General features: G+C 43.8%; 13 non-coding genes across 13 annotated transcripts; 5 read left to right on the top strand and 8 right to left on the bottom strand.

Moving 5' to 3' along the window:
* Window positions 1-739: 739 nt before the first annotated feature.
* trnal-cag (transfer RNA leucine (anticodon CAG)) lies at window positions 740-822 on the bottom strand. The gene has a single exon. It is a non-coding gene; the product is annotated as a tRNA-Leu (tRNA).
* A 2,470-nt stretch (window positions 823-3,292) lies between these two features.
* Window positions 3,293-3,375, bottom strand: trnal-cag (transfer RNA leucine (anticodon CAG)). Its single transcript has one exon. It is a non-coding gene; the product is annotated as a tRNA-Leu (tRNA).
* Window positions 3,376-4,949: 1,574 nt separating this feature from the next.
* Window positions 4,950-5,021, top strand: trnad-guc (transfer RNA aspartic acid (anticodon GUC)). Its single transcript has one exon. It is a non-coding gene; the product is annotated as a tRNA-Asp (tRNA).
* An 823-nt stretch (window positions 5,022-5,844) lies between these two features.
* Window positions 5,845-5,927, bottom strand: trnal-cag (transfer RNA leucine (anticodon CAG)). Its single transcript has one exon. It is a non-coding gene; the product is annotated as a tRNA-Leu (tRNA).
* Window positions 5,928-7,502: 1,575 nt separating this feature from the next.
* On the top strand, window positions 7,503-7,574 carry trnad-guc (transfer RNA aspartic acid (anticodon GUC)). Its single transcript has one exon. It is a non-coding gene; the product is annotated as a tRNA-Asp (tRNA).
* An 823-nt stretch (window positions 7,575-8,397) lies between these two features.
* On the bottom strand, window positions 8,398-8,480 carry trnal-cag (transfer RNA leucine (anticodon CAG)). Its single transcript has one exon. It is a non-coding gene; the product is annotated as a tRNA-Leu (tRNA).
* A 1,576-nt stretch (window positions 8,481-10,056) lies between these two features.
* trnad-guc (transfer RNA aspartic acid (anticodon GUC)) lies at window positions 10,057-10,128 on the top strand. Its single transcript has one exon. It is a non-coding gene; the product is annotated as a tRNA-Asp (tRNA).
* Window positions 10,129-10,951: 823 nt separating this feature from the next.
* On the bottom strand, window positions 10,952-11,034 carry trnal-cag (transfer RNA leucine (anticodon CAG)). The gene has a single exon. It is a non-coding gene; the product is annotated as a tRNA-Leu (tRNA).
* A 1,576-nt stretch (window positions 11,035-12,610) lies between these two features.
* Window positions 12,611-12,682, top strand: trnad-guc (transfer RNA aspartic acid (anticodon GUC)). The gene has a single exon. It is a non-coding gene; the product is annotated as a tRNA-Asp (tRNA).
* An 823-nt stretch (window positions 12,683-13,505) lies between these two features.
* Window positions 13,506-13,588, bottom strand: trnal-cag (transfer RNA leucine (anticodon CAG)). Its single transcript has one exon. It is a non-coding gene; the product is annotated as a tRNA-Leu (tRNA).
* A 2,470-nt stretch (window positions 13,589-16,058) lies between these two features.
* On the bottom strand, window positions 16,059-16,141 carry trnal-cag (transfer RNA leucine (anticodon CAG)). Its single transcript has one exon. It is a non-coding gene; the product is annotated as a tRNA-Leu (tRNA).
* A 2,470-nt stretch (window positions 16,142-18,611) lies between these two features.
* On the bottom strand, window positions 18,612-18,694 carry trnal-cag (transfer RNA leucine (anticodon CAG)). Its single transcript has one exon. It is a non-coding gene; the product is annotated as a tRNA-Leu (tRNA).
* Window positions 18,695-20,269: 1,575 nt separating this feature from the next.
* Window positions 20,270-20,341, top strand: trnad-guc (transfer RNA aspartic acid (anticodon GUC)). The gene has a single exon. It is a non-coding gene; the product is annotated as a tRNA-Asp (tRNA).
* Window positions 20,342-20,712: the final 371 nt, after the last annotated feature.

The following is a 20,712-nucleotide window of genomic DNA, read 5'->3' as shown; positions in this document are numbered from 1 at the left end:
CTCCCTTACAAATCACTCAAGACCAGCAGCTCTTACACCAGCCTTCAATACATGCTGTCATCTCATATTCAACTATCTTACACTTGTTTGCTTTTATCAAAGCACTTTGGAAGGCATTTCACTTGGCACCACATGTATTGCCACCACGAGAAGCCTGGCCTGCAGGGACCTCTATCTTCCCCCTAACCTCTCCTTCATAAGACTCTTCCATAAAGCTCACTTCCAAGTACCTTGTCCAACAACAGAAGACCTGTTGTTTCATTCTTGTCTTGTCCAAAGCCAACAAGGACTTCCCCCTAACCTCTCCTTCATACCACTCTTCCATAAAGCTCACTTCCAAGTACTTTGTCCAACAACAGAAATCCTGTGGTTTCATTCTTGTCTTGTCCAAAGCCAACAATGACTTTGCATACCAGGGACGATCTGTCGAGGTCTTTTGTCACGACCAGTGTTTTGTTTTCAGACGATTTTTCCACAAAAATGACTGAAAAACAGGAGGTTTTACGGTGGTGTTGAGTACATGCCAAAATGTTAATATGTAACAATAACTTGAGTTGTGGACAAAGGATTCTCATGCACAAAGCCCCTTCCCTGCGATTCAGAGCGGTCATAAGACTTCAGAGTAACATGACGGCACAAAGAATGTTGCTGTAAACTAGATGATATAGCGCTAGCCAAGCAAGGAGTGAAGTTGGGTTGCCTTTGCCAGTGAAAACCATTCTCTTGGAGAAGGTTGCTTTGTCAGAAGTGGGATTTGAACCCACGCCTCCAGGGGAGACTGCGACCTGAACGCAGCGCCTTAGACCGCTCGGCCATCCTGACCGCAAAAAAAAGACTTGCACTTATTGTCGGCGGGCCCAGGGATCATTGGAGTGAATATGTGGGTCTACGTGGTGTTCATGGGTCTTGGCTGTTGTTTAAGTTGTTTAATAACCACAATAATGTCACGTGTACATAAAATCATTTGAAAAATTAAACAGGGGGAAAAAGAGAGCAAAGTGAGGAAAGGTGTGACAGATGAGGTCCCCCAGCAGTCTAAGCCTATAGCAGCTTGGGCAACATGGGATGTTTCAGGATTACCTGAGCCATCCCTAACTATAAGCTTTATCAAAAAGCATTTGGAAGCAAGAACTCTTCAGATGTAAAATGGCCGCAATAATCTTTAAACTAGACGATACAGTGCCAGTTTAGCAATACAACGTAGCATAGCCAAGCAAGGAGTGAACTTGGGTTGCCTTGCCAGTAAAAATCATTCTGTTGGAGAAGTTTGCAATGTCAGAAGTGGAATTTGAACCCCGCCTCCAAGGGAAACTGCAGTCTTAACGCAGCACTTTAAAGGCCAAGCGTCGTTGCCGTGATGGCTCGAGCGAGCGTTGTTGATGACTTCACGCTGTCGTTCCGACCATATATTGTGGCTGGAGTCGATGCGCCAGTCGTTGCAGTCTTTTCAGTCACAGAGGTGTCGCTGCTACGGGAAGGTTACCGCTAACGACTCCACAACGAGGAAAATGGAGAAGAAAACAAGAGCAGGAAGAGTAGCACTGTCATCAATGATCAGCATTCTCACCTCTGCTTACATAATAGCTGATGAGCCTCCAGAATTTGAAATTTCAAGAGGCATGATGATGCCCATCTCACCTCCAAATTCCTAAGCATTCTCACCCATTACTTACATAATAGCTGATCAGCCTCCAGAAGTTGAAATTTCAATAGGCATGATGATGCCCATCTCACCTCCAAATTGCTGAGCATTCTCACCCATTACTTACATAATAGCTGAGACTGCAGAAGTTGAAATTTCAATAGGTGTGTTATCACCATTATAGTCTGATGTGGTACTTAGAATACTGTTTTGATATTCTCACCCATCTTAGGCCTAAATGTGAATAGCCCCCCTTCAAATAGCCTGATATGAATCCAGTTTGCTTCGGTCAAAAGCCCTGTCCTGTTGTCCTATGATACGGTACCGGGGGTTTGAAAAATCTGCATAAGTGTCCAAAGTAGAATCTATTTACAACTTATCAACACTGCAAAGGGAAAAAAAAAAGTCTAGCTTCTTCTGGAGCAAACATTCTACTTTTTATTGTTTTGATGATGCGGAGTGTCCTACATCTACCACAAGGCAGAATTTCTGGGTGTTGCCACCAAGATTCAAGATTCAAGCGTTTATTGTCATATATACAGTGCATGTTAGAAACACATTCCTGTACAATGAGATTCTTGTTGAGCCCTTTTCACCGCTTGCATGCTGAAGATCATGCCTAGTTTCTTCTCAATTGCTTTGCGTGATTCAAAACATTCCTTTAAAAGGCACCTCAAATGGGACACAAAACTCTTATTTCGCTCATTGGCTACGGTAGTCTTTTCAAATGACGACTGTATCTGTCCCATCAAAATTCCTCGTTAGTATAATGGTCAGTATCTCCGCCTGTCACGCGGAAGATTGGGGTTCGATTCCCCGACGGGGAGAGCTAGGACTTTTATCACATGCCTCCCACCAAGTATAATCTAATTCACCCACCATCAGCCAAGTTCCCTCTTGCAAACAGTCACCTCCCTTACAAATCACTCAAGACCAGCAGCTCTTACACCAGCCTTCAATACATGCTGTCATCTCATATTCAACTATCTTACACTTGTTTGCTTTTATCAAAGCACTTTGGAAGGCATTTCACTTGGCACCACATGTATTGCCACCACGAGAAGCCTGGCCTGCAGGGACCTCTATCTTCCCCCTAATCTCTCCTTCATAAGACTCTTCCATAAAGCTCACTTCCAAGTACCTTGTCCAACAACAGAAGACCTGTTGTTTCATTCTTGTCTTGTCCAAAGCCAACAAGGACTTCCCCCTAACCTCTCCTTCATACCACTCTTCCATAAAGCTCACTTCCAAGTACTTTGTCCAACAACAGAAATCCTGTGGTTTCATTCTTGTCTTGTCCAAAGCCAACAATGACTTTGCATACCAGGGACGATCTGTCGAGGTCTTTTGTCACGACCAGTGTTTTGTTTTCAGACGATTTTTCCACAAAAATGACTGAAAAACAGGAGGTTTTACGGTGGTGTTGAGTACATGCCAAAATGTTAATATGTAACAATAACTTGAGTTGTGGACAAAGGATTCTCATGCACAAAGCCCCTTCCCTGCGATTCAGAGCGGTCATAAGACTTCAGAGTAACATGACGGCACAAAGAATGTTGCTGTAAACTAGATGATATAGCGCTAGCCAAGCAAGGAGTGAAGTTGGGTTGCCTTTGCCAGTGAAAACCATTCTCTTGGAGAAGGTTGCTTTGTCAGAAGTGGGATTTGAACCCACGCCTCCAGGGGAGACTGCGACCTGAACGCAGCGCCTTAGACCGCTCGGCCATCCTGACCGCAAAAAAAAGACTAGCACTTATTGTCGGCGGGCCCAGGGATCATTGGAGTGAATATGTGGGTCTACGTGGTGTTCATGGGTCTTGGCTGTTGTTTAAGTTGTTTAATAACCACAATAATGTCACGTGTACATAAAATCATTTGAAAAATTAAACAGGGGGAAAAAGAGAGCAAAGTGAGGAAAGGTGTGACAGATGAGGTCCCCCAGCAGTCTAAGCCTATAGCAGCTTGGGCAACATGGGATGTTTCAGGATTACCTGAGCCATCCCTAACTATAAGCTTTATCAAAAAGCATTTGGAAGCAAGAACTCTTCAGATGTAAAATGGCCGCAATAATCTTTAAACTAGACGATACAGTGCCAGTTTAGCAATACAACGTAGCATAGCCAAGCAAGGAGTGAACTTGGGTTGCCTTGCCAGTAAAAATCATTCTGTTGGAGAAGTTTGCAATGTCAGAAGTGGAATTTGAACCCCGCCTCCAAGGGAAACTGCAGTCTTAACGCAGCACTTTAAAGGCCAAGCGTCGTTGCCGTGATGGCTCGAGCGAGCGTTGTTGATGACTTCACGCTGTCGTTCCGACCATATATTGTGGCTGGAGTCGATGCGCCAGTCGTTGCAGTCTTTTCAGTCACAGAGGTGTCGCTGCTACGGGAAGGTTACCGCTAACGACTCCACAACGAGGAAAATGGAGAAGAAAACAAGAGCAGGAAGAGTAGCACTGTCATCAATGATCAGCATTCTCACCTCTGCTTACATAATAGCTGATGAGCCTCCAGAATTTGAAATTTCAAGAGGCATGATGATGCCCATCTCACCTCCAAATTCCTAAGCATTCTCACCCATTACTTACATAATAGCTGATCAGCCTCCAGAAGTTGAAATTTCAATAGGCATGATGATGCCCATCTCACCTCCAAATTGCTGAGCATTCTCACCCATTACTTACATAATAGCTGAGACTGCAGAAGTTGAAATTTCAATAGGTGTGTTATCACCATTATAGTCTGATGTGGTACTTAGAATACTGTTTTGATATTCTCACCCATCTTAGGCCTAAATGTGAATAGCCCCCCTTCAAATAGCCTGATATGAATCCAGTTTGCTTCGGTCAAAAGCCCTGTCCTGTTGTCCTATGATACGGTACCGGGGGTTTGAAAAATCTGCATAAGTGTCCAAAGTAGAATCTATTTACAACTTATCAACACTGCAAAGGGAAAAAAAAAGTCTAGCTTCTTCTGGAGCAAACATTCTACTTTTTATTGTTTTGATGATGCGGAGTGTCCTACATCTACCACAAGGCAGAATTTCTGGGTGTTGCCACCAAGATTCAAGATTCAAGCGTTTATTGTCATATATACAGTGCATGTTAGAAACACATTCCTGTACAATGAGATTCTTGTTGAGCCCTTTTCACCACTTGCATGCTGAAGATCATGCCTAGTTTCTTCTCAATTGCTTTGCGTGATTCAAAACATTCCTTTAAAAGGCACCTCAAATGGGACACAAAACTCTTATTTCGCTGATTGGCTACGGTAGTCTTTTCAAATGACGACTGTATCTGTCCCATCGAAATTCCTCGTTAGTATAATGGTCAGTATCTCCGCCTGTCACGCGGAAGATCGGGGTTCGATTCCCCGACGGGGAGAGCTAGGGCTTTTATCACATGCCTCCCACCAAGTATAATCTAATTCACCCACCATCAGCCAAGTTCCCTCTTGCAAACAGTCACCTCCCTTACAAATCACTCAAGACCAGCAGCTCTTACACCAGCCTTCAATACATGCTGTCATCTCATATTCAACTATCTTACACTTGTTTGCTTTTATCAAAGCACTTTGGAAGGCATTTCACTTGGCACCACATGTATTGCCACCACGAGAAGCCTGGCCTGCAGGGACCTCTATCTTCCCCCTAACCTCTCCTTCATAAGACTCTTCCATAAAGCTCACTTCCAAGTACCTTGTCCAACAACAGAAGACCTGTTGTTTCATTCTTGTCTTGTCCAAAGCCAACAAGGACTTCCCCCTAACCTCTCCTTCATACCACTCTTCCATAAAGCTCACTTCCAAGTACTTTGTCCAACAACAGAAATCCTGTGGTTTCATTCTTGTCTTGTCCAAAGCCAACAATGACTTTGCATACCAGGGACGATCTGTCGAGGTCTTTTGTCACGACCAGTGTTTTGTTTTCAGACGATTTTTCCACAAAAATGACTGAAAAACAGGAGGTTTTACGGTGGTGTTGAGTACATGCCAAAATGTTAATATGTAACAATAACTTGAGTTGTGGACAAAGGATTCTCATGCACAAAGCCCCTTCCCTGCGATTCAGAGCGGTCATAAGACTTCAGAGTAACATGACGGCACAAAGAATGTTGCTGTAAACTAGATGATATAGCGCTAGCCAAGCAAGGAGTGAAGTTGGGTTGCCTTTGCCAGTGAAAACCATTCTCTTGGAGAAGGTTGCTTTGTCAGAAGTGGGATTTGAACCCACGCCTCCAGGGGAGACTGCGACCTGAACGCAGCGCCTTAGACCGCTCGGCCATCCTGACCGCAAAAAAAAGACTAGCACTTATTGTCGGCGGGCCCAGGGATCATTGGAGTGAATATGTGGGTCTACGTGGTGTTCATGGGTCTTGGCTGTTGTTTAAGTTGTTTAATAACCACAATAATGTCACGTGTACATAAAATCATTTGAAAAATTAAACAGGGGGAAAAAGAGAGCAAAGTGAGGAAAGGTGTGACAGATGAGGTCCCCCAGCAGTCTAAGCCTATAGCAGCTTGGGCAACATGGGATGTTTCAGGATTACCTGAGCCATCCCTAACTATAAGCTTTATCAAAAAGCATTTGGAAGCAAGAACTCTTCAGATGTAAAATGGCCGCAATAATCTTTAAACTAGACGATACAGTGCCAGTTTAGCAATACAACGTAGCATAGCCAAGCAAGGAGTGAACTTGGGTTGCCTTGCCAGTAAAAATCATTCTGTTGGAGAAGTTTGCAATGTCAGAAGTGGAATTTGAACCCCGCCTCCAAGGGAAACTGCAGTCTTAACGCAGCACTTTAAAGGCCAAGCGTCGTTGCCGTGATGGCTCGAGCGAGCGTTGTTGATGACTTCACGCTGTCGTTCCGACCATATATTGTGGCTGGAGTCGATGCGCCAGTCGTTGCAGTCTTTTCAGTCACAGAGGTGTCGCTGCTACGGGAAGGTTACCGCTAACGACTCCACAACGAGGAAAATGGAGAAGAAAACAAGAGCAGGAAGAGTAGCACTGTCATCAATGATCAGCATTCTCACCTCTGCTTACATAATAGCTGATGAGCCTCCAGAATTTGAAATTTCAAGAGGCATGATGATGCCCATCTCACCTCCAAATTCCTAAGCATTCTCACCCATTACTTACATACTAGCTGATCAGCCTCCAGAAGTTGAAATTTCAATAGGCATGATGATGCCCATCTCACCTCCAAATTGCTGAGCATTCTCACCCATTACTTACATAATAGCTGAGACTGCAGAAGTTGAAATTTCAATAGGTGTGTTATCACCATTATAGTCTGATGTGGTACTTAGAATACTGTTTTGATATTCTCACCCATCTTAGGCCTAAATGTGAATAGCCCCCCTTCAAATAGCCTGATATGAATCCAGTTTGCTTCGGTCAAAAGCCCTGTCCTGTTGTCCTATGATACGGTACCGGGGGTTTGAAAAATCTGCATAAGTGTCCAAAGTAGAATCTATTTACAACTTATCAACACTGCAAAGGGAAAAAAAAAAGTCTAGCTTCTTCTGGAGCAAACATTCTACTTTTTATTGTTTTGATGATGCGGAGTGTCCTACATCTACCACAAGGCAGAATTTCTGGGTGTTGCCACCAAGATTCAAGATTCAAGCGTTTATTGTCATATATACAGTGCATGTTAGAAACACATTCCTGTACAATGAGATTCTTGTTGAGCCCTTTTCACCACTTGCATGCTGAAGATCATGCCTAGTTTCTTCTCAATTGCTTTGCGTGATTCAAAACATTCCTTTAAAAGGCACCTCAAATGGGACACAAAACTCTTATTTCGCTCATTGGCTACGGTAGTCTTTTCAAATGACGACTGTATCTGTCCCATCGAAATTCCTCGTTAGTATAATGGTCAGTATCTCCGCCTGTCACGCGGAAGATCGGGGTTCGATTCCCCGACGGGGAGAGCTAGGACTTTTATCACATGCCTCCCACCAAGTATAATCTAATTCACCCACCATCAGCCAAGTTCCCTCTTGCAAACAGTCACCTCCCTTACAAATCACTCAAGACCAGCAGCTCTTACACCAGCCTTCAATACATGCTGTCATCTCATATTCAACTATCTTACACTTGTTTGCTTTTATCAAAGCACTTTGGAAGGCATTTCACTTGGCACCACATGTATTGCCACCACGAGAAGCCTGGCCTGCAGGGACCTCTATCTTCCCCCTAACCTCTCCTTCATAAGACTCTTCCATAAAGCTCACTTCCAAGTACCTTGTCCAACAACAGAAGACCTGTTGTTTCATTCTTGTCTTGTCCAAAGCCAACAAGGACTTCCCCCTAACCTCTCCTTCATACCACTCTTCCATAAAGCTCACTTCCAAGTACTTTGTCCAACAACAGAAATCCTGTGGTTTCATTCTTGTCTTGTCCAAAGCCAACAATGACTTTGCATACCAGGGACGATCTGTCGAGGTCTTTTGTCACGACCAGTGTTTTGTTTTCAGACGATTTTTCCACAAAAATGACTGAAAAACAGGAGGTTTTACGGTGGTGTTGAGTACATGCCAAAATGTTAATATGTAACAATAACTTGAGTTGTGGACAAAGGATTCTCATGCACAAAGCCCCTTCCCTGCGATTCAGAGCGGTCATAAGACTTCAGAGTAACATGACGGCACAAAGAATGTTGCTGTAAACTAGATGATATAGCGCTAGCCAAGCAAGGAGTGAAGTTGGGTTGCCTTTGCCAGTGAAAACCATTCTCTTGGAGAAGGTTGCTTTGTCAGAAGTGGGATTTGAACCCACGCCTCCAGGGGAGACTGCGACCTGAACGCAGCGCCTTAGACCGCTCGGCCATCCTGACCGCAAAAAAAAGACTTGCACTTATTGTCGGCGGGCCCAGGGATCATTGGAGTGAATATGTGGGTCTACGTGGTGTTCATGGGTCTTGGCTGTTGTTTAAGTTGTTTAATAACCACAATAATGTCACGTGTACATAAAATCATTTGAAAAATTAAACAGGGGGAAAAAGAGAGCAAAGTGAGGAAAGGTGTGACAGATGAGGTCCCCCAGCAGTCTAAGCCTATAGCAGCTTGGGCAACATGGGATGTTTCAGGATTACCTGAGCCATCCCTAACTATAAGCTTTATCAAAAAGCATTTGGAAGCAAGAACTCTTCAGATGTAAAATGGCCGCAATAATCTTTAAACTAGACGATACAGTGCCAGTTTAGCAATACAACGTAGCATAGCCAAGCAAGGAGTGAACTTGGGTTGCCTTGCCAGTAAAAATCATTCTGTTGGAGAAGTTTGCAATGTCAGAAGTGGAATTTGAACCCCGCCTCCAAGGGAAACTGCAGTCTTAACGCAGCACTTTAAAGGCCAAGCGTCGTTGCCGTGATTGGCTCGAGCGAGCGTTGTTGATGACTTCACGCTGTCGTTCCGACCATATATTGTGGCTGGAGTCGATGCGCCAGTCGTTGCAGTCTTTTCAGTCACAGAGGTGTCGCTGCTACGGGAAGGTTACCGCTAACGACTCCACAACGAGGAAAATGGAGAAGAAAACAAGAGCAGGAAGAGTAGCACTGTCATCAATGATCAGCATTCTCACCTCTGCTTACATAATAGCTGATGAGCCTCCAGAATTTGAAATTTCAAGAGGCATGATGATGCCCATCTCACCTCCAAATTCCTAAGCATTCTCACCCATTACTTACATACTAGCTGATCAGCCTCCAGAAGTTGAAATTTCAATAGGCATGATGATGCCCATCTCACCTCCAAATTGCTGAGCATTCTCACCCATTACTTACATAATAGCTGAGACTGCAGAAGTTGAAATTTCAATAGGTGTGTTATCACCATTATAGTCTGATGTGGTACTTAGAATACTGTTTTGATATTCTCACCCATCTTAGGCCTAAATGTGAATAGCCCCCCTTCAAATAGCCTGATATGAATCCAGTTTGCTTCGGTCAAAAGCCCTGTCCTGTTGTCCTATGATACGGTACCGGGGGTTTGAAAAATCTGCATAAGTGTCCAAAGTAGAATCTATTTACAACTTATCAACACTGCAAAGGGAAAAAAAAAAGTCTAGCTTCTTCTGGAGCAAACATTCTACTTTTTATTGTTTTGATGATGCGGAGTGTCCTACATCTACCACAAGGCAGAATTTCTGGGTGTTGCCACCAAGATTCAAGATTCAAGCGTTTATTGTCATATATACAGTGCATGTTAGAAACACATTCCTGTACAATGAGATTCTTGTTGAGCCCTTTTCACCACTTGCATGCTGAAGATCATGCCTAGTTTCTTCTCAATTGCTTTGCGTGATTCAAAACATTCCTTTAAAAGGCACCTCAAATGGGACACAAAACTCTTATTTCGCTCATTGGCTACGGTAGTCTTTTCAAATGACGACTGTATCTGTCCCATCGAAATTCCTCGTTAGTATAATGGTCAGTATCTCCGCCTGTCACGCGGAAGATCGGGGTTCGATTCCCCGACGGGGAGAGCTAGGACTTTTATCACATGCCTCCCACCAAGTATAATCTAATTCACCCACCATCAGCCAAGTTCCCTCTTGCAAACAGTCACCTCCCTTACAAATCACTCAAGACCAGCAGCTCTTACACCAGCCTTCAATACATGCTGTCATCTCATATTCAACTATCTTACACTTGTTTGCTTTTATCAAAGCACTTTGGAAGGCATTTCACTTGGCACCACATGTATTGCCACCACGAGAAGCCTGGCCTGCAGGGACCTCTATCTTCCCCCTAACCTCTCCTTCATAAGACTCTTCCATAAAGCTCACTTCCAAGTACCTTGTCCAACAACAGAAGACCTGTTGTTTCATTCTTGTCTTGTCCAAAGCCAACAAGGACTTCCCCCTAACCTCTCCTTCATACCACTCTTCCATAAAGCTCACTTCCAAGTACTTTGTCCAACAACAGAAATCCTGTGGTTTCATTCTTGTCTTGTCCAAAGCCAACAATGACTTTGCATACCAGGGACGATCTGTCGAGGTCTTTTGTCACGACCAGTGTTTTGTTTTCAGACGATTTTTCCACAAAAATGACTGAAAAACAGGAGGTTTTACGGTGGTGTTGAGTACATGCCAAAATGTTAATATGTAACAATAACTTGAGTTGTGGACAAAGGATTCTCATGCACAAAGCCCCTTCCCTGCGATTCAGAGCGGTCATAAGACTTCAGAGTAACATGACGGCACAAAGAATGTTGCTGTAAACTAGATGATATAGCGCTAGCCAAGCAAGGAGTGAAGTTGGGTTGCCTTTGCCAGTGAAAACCATTCTCTTGGAGAAGGTTGCTTTGTCAGAAGTGGGATTTGAACCCACGCCTCCAGGGGAGACTGCGACCTGAACGCAGCGCCTTAGACCGCTCGGCCATCCTGACCGCAAAAAAAAGACTTGCACTTATTGTCGGCGGGCCCAGGGATCATTGGAGTGAATATGTGGGTCTACGTGGTGTTCATGGGTCTTGGCTGTTGTTTAAGTTGTTTAATAACCACAATAATGTCACGTGTACATAAAATCATTTGAAAAATTAAACAGGGGGAAAAAGAGAGCAAAGTGAGGAAAGGTGTGACAGATGAGGTCCCCCAGCAGTCTAAGCCTATAGCAGCTTGGGCAACATGGGATGTTTCAGGATTACCTGAGCCATCCCTAACTATAAGCTTTATCAAAAAGCATTTGGAAGCAAGAACTCTTCAGATGTAAAATGGCCGCAATAATCTTTAAACTAGACGATACAGTGCCAGTTTAGCAATACAACGTAGCATAGCCAAGCAAGGAGTGAACTTGGGTTGCCTTGCCAGTAAAAATCATTCTGTTGGAGAAGTTTGCAATGTCAGAAGTGGAATTTGAACCCCGCCTCCAAGGGAAACTGCAGTCTTAACGCAGCACTTTAAAGGCCAAGCGTCGTTGCCGTGATTGGCTCGAGCGAGCGTTGTTGATGACTTCACGCTGTCGTTCCGACCATATATTGTGGCTGGAGTCGATGCGCCAGTCGTTGCAGTCTTTTCAGTCACAGAGGTGTCGCTGCTACGGGAAGGTTACCGCTAACGACTCCACAACGAGGAAAATGGAGAAGAAAACAAGAGCAGGAAGAGTAGCACTGTCATCAATGATCAGCATTCTCACCTCTGCTTACATAATAGCTGATGAGCCTCCAGAATTTGAAATTTCAAGAGGCATGATGATGCCCATCTCACCTCCAAATTCCTAAGCATTCTCACCCATTACTTACATAATAGCTGATCAGCCTCCAGAAGTTGAAATTTCAATAGGCATGATGATGCCCATCTCACCTCCAAATTGCTGAGCATTCTCACCCATTACTTACATAATAGCTGAGACTGCAGAAGTTGAAATTTCAATAGGTGTGTTATCACCATTATAGTCTGATGTGGTACTTAGAATACTGTTTTGATATTCTCACCCATATTAGGCCTAAATGTGAATAGCCCCCCTTCAAATAGCCTGATATGAATCCAGTTTGCTTCGGTCAAAAGCCCTGTCCTGTTGTCCTATGATACGGTACCGGGGGTTTGAAAAATCTGCATAAGTGTCCAAAGTAGAATCTATTTACAACTTATCAACACTGCAAAGGGAAAAAAAAAAGTCTAGCTTCTTCTGGAGCAAACATTCTACTTTTTATTGTTTTGATGATGCGGAGTGTCCTACATCTACCACAAGGCAGAATTTCTGGGTGTTGCCACCAAGATTCAAGATTCAAGCGTTTATTGTCATATATACAGTGCATGTTAGAAACACATTCCTGTACAATGAGATTCTTGTTGAGCCCTTTTCACCACTTGCATGCTGAAGATCATGTCTAGTTTCTTCTCAATTGCTTTGCGTGATTCAAAACATTCCTTTAAAAGGCACCTCAAATGGGACACAAAACTCTTATTTCGCTCCTTGGCTACGGTAGTCTTTTCAAATGACGACTGTATCTGTCCCGTCGAAATTCCTCGTTAGTATAATGGTCAGTATCTCCGCCTGTCACGCGGAAGATCGGGGTTCGATTCCCCGACGGGGAGAGCTAGGACTTTTATCACATGCCTCCCACCAAGTATAATCTAATTCACCCACCATCAGCCAAGTTCCCTCTTGCAAACAGTCACCTCCCTTACAAATCACTCAAGACCAGCAGCTCTTACACCAGCCTTCAATACATGCTGTCATCTCATATTCAACTATCTTACACTTGTTTGCTTTTATCAAAGCACTTTGGAAGGCATTTCACTTGGCACCACATGTATTGCCACCACGAGAAGCCTGGCCTGCAGGGACCTCTATCTTCCCCCTAACCTCTCCTTCATAAGACTCTTCCATAAAGCTCACTTCCAAGTACCTTGTCCAACAACAGAAGACCTGTTGTTTCATTCTTGTCTTGTCCAAAGCCAACAAGGACTTCCCCCTAACCTCTCCTTCATACCACTCTTCCATAAAGCTCACTTCCAAGTACTTTGTCCAACAACAGAAATCCTGTGGTTTCATTCTTGTCTTGTCCAAAGCCAACAATGACTTTGCATACCAGGGACGATCTGTCGAGGTCTTTTGTCACGACCAGTGTTTTGTTTTCAGACGATTTTTCCACAAAAATGACTGAAAAACAGGAGGTTTTACGGTGGTGTTGAGTACATGCCAAAATGTTAATATGTAACAATAACTTGAGTTGTGGACAAAGGATTCTCATGCACAAAGCCCCTTCCCTGCGATTCAGAGCGGTCATAAGACTTCAGAGTAACATGACGGCACAAAGAATGTTGCTGTAAACTAGATGATATAGCGCTAGCCAAGCAAGGAGTGAAGTTGGGTTGCCTTTGCCAGTGAAAACCATTCTCTTGGAGAAGGTTGCTTTGTCAGAAGTGGGATTTGAACCCACGCCTCCAGGGGAGACTGCAACCTGAACGCAGCGCCTTAGACCGCTCGGCCATCCTGACCGCAAAAAAAAGAATTGCACTTATTGTCGGCGGGCCCAGGGATCATTGGAGTGAATATGTGGGTCTACGTGGTGTTCATGGGTCTTGGCTGTTGTTTAAGTTGTTTAATAACCACAATAATGTCACGTGTACATAAAATCATTTGAAAAATTAAACAGGGGGAAAAAGAGAGCAAAGTGAGGAAAGGTGTGACAGATGAGGTCCCCCAGCAGTCTAAGCCTATAGCAGCTTGGGCAACATGAGATGTTTCAGGATTACCTGAGCCATCCCTAACTATAAGCTTTATCAAAAAGCATTTGGAAGCAAGAACTCTTCAGATGTAAAATGGCCGCAATAATCTTTAAACTAGACGATACAGTGCCAGTTTAGCAATACAACGTAGCATAGCCAAGCAAGGAGTGAACTTGGGTTGCCTTGCCAGTAAAAATAATTCTGGTAGAGAAGTTTGCAATGTCAGAAGTGGAATTTGAACCCCGCCTCCAAGGGAAACTGCAGTCTTAACGCAGCACTTTAAAGGCCAAGCGTCGTTGCCGTGATGGCTCGAGCGAGCGTTGTTGATGACTTCACGCTGTCGTTCCGACCATATATTGTGGCTGGAGTCGATGCGCCAGTCGTTGCAGTCTTTTCAGTCACAGAGGTGTCGCTGCTACGGGAAGGTTACCGCTAACGACTCCACAACGAGGAAAATGGAGAAGAAAACAAGAGCAGGAAGAGTAGCACTGTCATCAATGATCAGCATTCTCACCTCTGCTTACATAATAGCTGATGAGCCTCCAGAATTTGAAATTTCAAGAGGCATGATGATGCCCATCTCACCTCCAAATTCCTAAGCATTCTCACCCATTACTTACATAATAGCTGATCAGCCTCCAGAAGTTGAAATTTCAATAGGCATGATGATGCCCATCTCACCTCCAAATTGCTGAGCATTCTCACCCATTACTTACATAATAGCTGAGACTGCAGAAGTTGAAATTTCAATAGGTGTGTTATCACCATTATAGTCTGATGTGGTACTTAGAATACTGTTTTGATATTCTCACCCATCTTAGGCCTAAATGTGAATAGCCCCCCTTCAAATAGCCTGATATGAATCCAGTTTGCTTCGGTCAAAAGCCCTGTCCTGTTGTCCTATGATACGGTACCGGGGGTTTGAAAAATCTGCATAAGTGTCCAAAGTAGAATCTATTTACAACTTATCAACACTGCAAAGGGAAAAAAAAAAGTCTAGCTTCTTCTGGAGCAAACATTCTACTTTTTATTGTTTTGATGATGCGGAGTGTCCTACATCTACCACAAGGCAGAATTTCTGGGTGTTGCCACCAAGATTCAAGATTCAAGCGTTTATTGTCATATATACAGTGCATGTTAGAAACACATTCCTGTACAATGAGATTCTTGTTGAGCCCTTTTCACCACTTGCATGCTGAAGATCATGCCTAGTTTCTTCTCAATTGCTTTGCGTGATTCAAAACATTCCTTTAAAAGGCACCTCAAATGGGACACAAAACTCTTATTTTGCTCATTGGCTACGGTAGTCTTTTCAAATGACGACTGTATCTGTCCCATCGAAATTCCTCGTTAGTATAATGGTCAGTATCTCCGCCTGTCACGCGGAAGATCGGGGTTCGATTCCCTGACGGGGAGAGCTAGGACTTTTATCACATGCCTCCCACCAAGTATAATCTAATTCACCCACCATCAGCCAAGTTCCCTCTTGCAAACAGTCACCTCCCTTACAAATCACTCAAGACCAGCAGCTCTTACACCAGCCTTCAATACATGCTGTCATCTCATATTCAACTATCTTACACTTGTTTGCTTTTATCAAAGCACTTTGGAAGGCATTTCACTTGGCACCACATGTATTGCCACCACGAGAAGCCTGGCCTGCAGGGACCTCTATCTTCCCCCTAACCTCTCCTTCATAAGACTCTTCCATAAAGCTCACTTCCAAGTACCTTGTCCAACAACAGAAGACCTGTTGTTTCATTCTTGTCTTGTCCAAAGCCAACAAGGACTTCCCCCTAACCTCTCCTTCATACCACTCTTCCATAAAGCTCACTTCCAAGTACTTTGTCCAACAACAGAAATCCTGTGGTTTCATTCTTGTCTTGTCCAAAGCCAACAATGACTTTGCATACCAGGGACGATCTGTCGAGGTCTTTTGTCACGACCAGTGTTTTGTTTTCAGACGATTTTTCCACAAAAATGACTGAAAAACAGGAGGTTTTACGGTGGTGTTGAGTACATGCCAAAATGTTAATATGTAACAATAACTTGAGTTGTGGACAAAGGATTCTCATGCACAAAGCCCCTTCCCTGCGATTCAGAGCGGTCATAAGACTTCAGAGTAACATGACGGCACAAAGAATGTTGCTGTAAACTAGATGATATAGCGCTAGCCAAGCAAGGAGTGAAGTTGGGTTGCCTTTGCCAGTGAAAACCATTCTCTTGGAGAAGGTTGCTTTGTCAGAAGTGGGATTTGAACCCACGCCTCCAGGGGAGACTGCGACCTGAACGCAGCGCCTTAGACCGCTCGGCCATCCTGACCGCAAAAAAAAGACTTGCACTTATTGTCGGCGGGCCCAGGGATCATTGGAGTGAATATGTGGGTCTACGTGGTGTTCATGGGTCTTGGCTGTTGTTTAAGTTGTTTAATAACCACAATAATGTCACGTGTACATAAAATCATTTGAAAAATTAAACAGGGGGAAAAAGAGAGCAAAGTGAGGAAAGGTGTGACAGATGAGGTCCCCCAGCAGTCTAAGCCTATAGCAGCTTGGGCAACATGGGATGTTTCAGGATTACCTGAGCCATCCCTAACTATAAGCTTTATCAAAAAGCATTTGGAAGCAAGAACTCTTCAGATGTAAAATGGCCGCAATAATCTTTAAACTAGACGATACAGTGCCAGTTTAGCAATACAACGTAGCATAGCCAAGCAAGGAGTGAACTTGGGTTGCCTTGCCAGTAAAAATAATTCTGGTAGAGAAGTTTGCAATGTCAGAAGTGGAATTTGAACCCCGCCTCCAAGGGAAACTGCAGTCTTAACGCAGCACTTTAAAGGCCAAGCGTCGTTGCCGTGATGGCTCGAGCGAGCGTTGTTGATGACTTCACGCTTTCGTTCCGACCATATATTGTGGCTGGAGTCGATGCGCCAGTCGTTGCAGTCTTTTCAGTCACAGAGGTGTCGCTGCTACGGGAAGGTTACCGCTAACGACTCCACAACGAGGAAAATGGAGAAGAAAACAAGAGCAGGAAGAGTAGCACTGTCATCAATGATCAGCATTCTCACCTCTGCTTACATAATAGCTGATGAGCCTCCAGAATTTGAAATTTCAAGAGGCATGATGATGCCCATCTCACCTCCAAATTCCTAAGCATTCTCACCCATTACTTACATAATAGCTGATCAGCCTCCAGAAGTTGAAATTTCAATAGGCATGATGATGCCCATCTCACCTCCAAATTGCTGAGCATTCTCACCCATTACTTACATAATAGCTGAGACTGCAGAAGTTGAAATTTCAATAGGTGTGTTATCACCATTATAGTCTGATGTGGTACTTAGAATACTGTTTTGATATTCTCACCCATCTTAGGCCTAAATGTGAATAGCCCCCCTTCAAATAGCCTGATATGAATCCAGTTTGCTTCGGTCAAAAGCCCTGTCCTGTTGTCCTATGATACGGTACCGGGGGTTTGAAAAATCTGCATAAGTGTCCAAAGTAGAATCTATTTACAACTTATCAACACTGCAAAGGGAAAAAAAAAAGTCTAGCTTCTTCTGGAGCAAACATTCTACTTTTTATTGTTTTGATGATGCGGAGTGTCCTACATCTACCACAAGGCAGAATTTCTGGGTGTTGCCACCAAGATTCAAGATTCAAGCGTTTATTGTCATATATACAGTGCATGTTAGAAACACATTCCTGTACAATGAGATTCTTGTTGAGCCCTTTTCACCACTTGCATGCTGAAGATCATGCCTAGTTTCTTCTCAATTGCTTTGCGTGATTCAAAACATTCCTTTAAAAGGCACCTCAAATGGGACACAAAACTCTTATTTTGCTCATTGGCTACGGTAGTCTTTTCAAATGACGACTGTATCTGTCCCATCGAAATTCCTCGTTAGTATAATGGTCAGTATCTCCGCCTGTCACGCGGAAGATCGGGGTTCGATTCCCTGACGGGGAGAGCTAGGACTTTTATCACATGCCTCCCACCAAGTATAATCTAATTCACCCACCATCAGCCAAGTTCCCTCTTGCAAACAGTCACCTCCCTTACAAATCACTCAAGACCAGCAGCTCTTACACCAGCCTTCAATACATGCTGTCATCTCATATTCAACTATCTTACACTTGTTTGCTTTTATCAAAGCACTTTGGAAGGCATTTCACTTGGCACCACATGTATTGCCACCACGAGAAGCCTGGCCTGCAGGGACCTCTATCTTCCCCCTAACCTCTCCTTCATAAGACTCTTCCATAAAGCTCACTTCCAAGTACCTTGTCCAACAACAGAAGACCTGTTGTTTCATTCTTGTCTTGTCCAAAGCCAACAAGGACTTCCCCCTAACCTCTCCTTCATACCACTCTTCCATAAAGCTCACTTCCAAGTACTTTGTCCAACAACAGAAATCCTGTGGTTTCATTCTTGTCTTGTCCAAAGCCAACAATGACTTTGCATACCAGGGACGATCTGTCGAGGTCTTTTGTCACGACCAGTGTTTTGTTTTCAGACGATTTTTCCACAAAAATGACTGAAAAACAGGAGGTTTTACGGTGGTGTTGAGTACATGCCAAAATGTTAATATGTAACAATAACTTGAGTTGTGGACAAAGGATTCTCATGCACAAAGCCCCTTCCCTGCGATTCAGAGCGGTCATAAGACTTCAGAGTAACATGACGGCACAAAGAATGTTGCTGTAAACTAGATGATATAGCGCTAGCCAAGCAAGGAGTGAAGTTGGGTTGCCTTTGCCAGTGAAAACCATTCTCTTGGAGAAGGTTGCTTTGTCAGAAGTGGGATTTGAACCCACGCCTCCAGGGGAGACTGCGACCTGAACGCAGCGCCTTAGACCGCTCGGCCATCCTGACCGCAAAAAAAAGACTTGCACTTATTGTCGGCGGGCCCAGGGATCATTGGAGTGAATATGTGGGTCTACGTGGTGTTCATGGGTCTTGGCTGTTGTTTAAGTTGTTTAATAACCACAATAATGTCACGTGTACATAAAATCATTTGAAAAATTAAACAGGGGGAAAAAGAGAGCAAAGTGAGGAAAGGTGTGACAGATGAGGTCCCCCAGCAGTCTAAGCCTATAGCAGCTTGGGCAACATGGGATGTTTCAGGATTACCTGAGCCATCCCTAACTATAAGCTTTATCAAAAAGCATTTGGAAGCAAGAACTCTTCAGATGTAAAATGGCCGCAATAATCTTTAAACTAGACGATACAGTGCCAGTTTAGCAATACAACGTAGCATAGCCAAGCAAGGAGTGAACTTGGGTTGCCTTGCCAGTAAAAATAATTCTGGTAGAGAAGTTTGCAATGTCAGAAGTGGAATTTGAACCCCGCCTCCAAGGGAAACTGCAGTCTTAACGCAGCACTTTAAAGGCCAAGCGTCGTTGCCGTGATGGCTCGAGCGAGCGTTGTTGATGACTTCACGCTTTCGTTCCGACCATATATTGTGGCTGGAGTCGATGCGCCAGTCGTTGCAGTCTTTTCAGTCACAGAGATGTCGCTGCTACGGGAAGGTTACCGCTAACGACTCCACAACGAGGAAAATGGAGAAGAAAACAAGAGCAGGAAGAGTAGCACTGTCATCAATGATCAGCATTCTCACCTCTGCTTACATAATAGCTGATGAGCCTCCAGAATTTGAAATTTCAAGAGGCATGATGATGCCCATCTCACCTCCAAATTCCTAAGCATTCTCACCCATTACTTACATAATAGCTGATCAGCCTCCAGAAGTTGAAATTTCAATAGGCATGATGATGCCCATCTCACCTCCAAATTGCTGAGCATTCTCACCCATTACTTACATAATAGCTGAGACTGCAGAAGTTGAAATTTCAATAGGTGTGTTATCACCATTATAGTCTGATGTGGTACTTAGAATACTGTTTTGATATTCTCACCCATCTTAGGCCTAAATGTGAATAGCCCCCCTTCAAATAGCCTGATATGAATCCAGTTTGCTTCGGTCAAAAGCCCTGTCCTGTTGTCCTATGATACGGTACCGGGGGTTTGAAAAATCTGCATAAGTGTCCAAAGTAGAATCTATTTACAACTTATCAACACTGCAAAGGGAAAAAAAAAAGTCTAGCTTCTTCTGGAGCAAACATTCTACTTTTTATTGTTTTGATGATGCGGAGTGTCCTACATCTACCACAAGGCAGAATTTCTGGGTGTTGCCACCAAGATTCAAGATTCAAGCGTTTATTGTCATATATACAGTGCATGTTAGAAACACATTCCTGTACAATGAGATTCTTGTTGAGCCCTTTTCACCACTTGCATGCTGAAGATCATGCCTAGTTTCTTCTCAATTGCTTTGCGTGATTCAAAACATTCCTTTAAAAGGCACCTCAAATGGGACACAAAACTCTTATTTCGCTCATTGGCTACGGTAGTCTTTTCAAATGACGACTGTATCTGTCCCATCGAAATTCCTCGTTAGTATAATGGTCAGTATCTCCGCCTGTCACGCGGAAGATCGGGGTTCGATTCCCCGACGGGGAGAGCTAGGACTTTTATCACATGCCTCCCACCAAGTATAATCTAATTCACCCACCATCAGCCAAGTTCCCTCTTGCAAACAGTCACCTCCCTTACAAATCACTCAAGACCAGCAGCTCTTACACCAGCCTTCAATACATGCTGTCATCTCATATTCAACTATCTTACACTTGTTTGCTTTTATCAAAGCACTTTGGAAGGCATTTCACTTGGCACCACATGTATTGCCACCACGAGAAGCCTGGCCTGCAGGGACCTCTATCTTCCCCCTAACCTCTCCTTCATAAGACTCTTCCATAAAGCTCACTTCCAAGTACCTTGTCCAACAACAGAAGACCTGTTGTTTCATTCTTGTCTTGTCCAAAGCCAACAAG

Source organism: Leuresthes tenuis, unplaced genomic scaffold, assembly GCF_036924035.1.
Source record: "Leuresthes tenuis unplaced genomic scaffold, fLeuTen1.0.hap1 SCAF_13, whole genome shotgun sequence".
NCBI classification, from domain to species: domain Eukaryota; kingdom Metazoa; phylum Chordata; class Actinopteri; order Atheriniformes; family Atherinopsidae; genus Leuresthes; species Leuresthes tenuis.
Note: the sequence above shows the minus strand (reverse complement) of the source record. Positions and strands in the feature narration are given on the sequence as shown.